This window comes from Macaca nemestrina, chromosome 3 (genome assembly GCF_043159975.1).
Source record: "Macaca nemestrina isolate mMacNem1 chromosome 3, mMacNem.hap1, whole genome shotgun sequence".
In the NCBI taxonomy this organism is placed as follows: Eukaryota; Metazoa; Chordata; class Mammalia; order Primates; family Cercopithecidae; genus Macaca; species Macaca nemestrina.
This window is the reverse complement of record NC_092127.1, coordinates 24,883,952-24,885,478: the sequence shown is the minus strand read 5'-3', so window position 1 is coordinate 24,885,478 and position 1,527 is coordinate 24,883,952. Positions and strand designations below refer to the sequence as shown.

General features: G+C 35.2%; 1 non-coding gene across 1 annotated transcript; it reads left to right on the top strand.

The window, feature by feature from the left end:
• The first annotated feature begins 1,138 nt into the window (after window positions 1–1,138).
• On the top strand, window positions 1,139–1,245 carry LOC112424036 (U6 spliceosomal RNA). The gene has a single exon (XR_003014688.2). It is a non-coding gene; the product is annotated as a U6 spliceosomal RNA (small nuclear RNA).
• The last annotated feature ends 282 nt before the right edge of the window (window positions 1,246–1,527 follow it).

Below are 1,527 nucleotides of genomic sequence, written 5' to 3'. Positions count from 1 at the left end.
CAGGAACTTAATCTTGGTTGAAGGATGTTTGCTAAGGATGGATGTTTGTTAAACTATTTGCTCAGTAAAACAATTCCCACCAGCCAGCAGTTACAGCCTTTGTGGCTCCAGTTTTATGTAATGAGTTATATTTAAACTACCCTAGCAGCTACTGAAAATGCCATTCAGGAGCTACCTGAAAGCTGTTCCCAGGGCCTAGTTTGTGCTCCAGGTGAGAGAGTAGTTGATCAAAGACATCTTTCCAGAAATGATGATAACTACATTTCCTTAGGGGTAGTTAAAATTCTGCTATGGATAATAAGAATTCTTGCCAGAAACCCTAGGATTTATGGATAACAAAAATTTTAAAAAAGAGAGATTACTATTTGCTCACTTTTGAAAACATATTTTAGCTTTTATGTATATTTTTTGCTAGAATTCTAGTGCTCTCTTCTACCATTATTGAATCAGAAACTAGTTATCCAGAAAATGTATTCACACTTCAGCTACTAAACTCCCTCTTTTTTGTGTGCCCAAATGCCTAAATGCTAGTGGCAAGGCTTTCTAGGTATAGATCCAAGCCAATAAAGCCGGATTAAATTTTCTCTTATCCCAAAGGGGGTTGTCACTGCCTTGTTTGAACATTTGGACACTTTACATTGGGTCAAAAGGCTTACAGCCTGCTTGATGTCATCCAGATGGACCATTTTAAACATAAATGAGTAGGTATAGGACACAAAAACATTTAATTAAAAAAATCATTTGAGCTTAGATAAGCACACATAAACCAATAGGAATCATAGCTCAAAGTTTATTCTTGGAATTGCTAGTGGAACCCCAGGGTTACAGGTGGCACCAGTAATTCTTTGCACAAACTAAAGAACATTTTGCAGAAATGTTTAAGGACAGCAACTTAAGGAAGGGAAGTGAGATTAAGTCCTACCCTCAGGGATAGATGGTTATACGTTAATAATTTTCAGTTTCCTTTTTTATATCTCTGAGTTTTTATTAAATAATTCTTAAAACTACTTAACAATGGAATATTGGTATTTGTGGTAAATTGGGATTAGTTACTACTTCCTGGACAGCATTTGGAGAGATACTAAATGATGTGCCAAGATTTTTTTAAACTACTATAAGATGTTTAGAGAAAGAAATGGTGCTCGCTGTGGCAGCACATGCACTAAAATTGGCATGACACAGAGAAGATTAGCATTGTCCCTGTGCAAGGATGACATACAAATTCATGAAGTGTTCAATTAAAAAAAAAAGAGAAAAGAAAAAAAGAAATGCATAGTTTCCAGAGGATAAACACAGTGTTGTTCTTATATTTTCATTTCTTTCCTTCCTTTCTTTCTTTCTCCATTTTTTTCCTTCTTTTCTCTATTCTGTTTTATTCAAAGTTAAAAATAAGCATTTGTGCTTTTTTTTTTCAAGCTAAAACCAGTGGATACAGTCAGAGTAGGCCCAGTCTTCTCTGTCTTCTCTCTTCCGTGACAGTTGAATCTCAAGTGTCATGAACTAGAACTCACTTTACTTGGATAATGG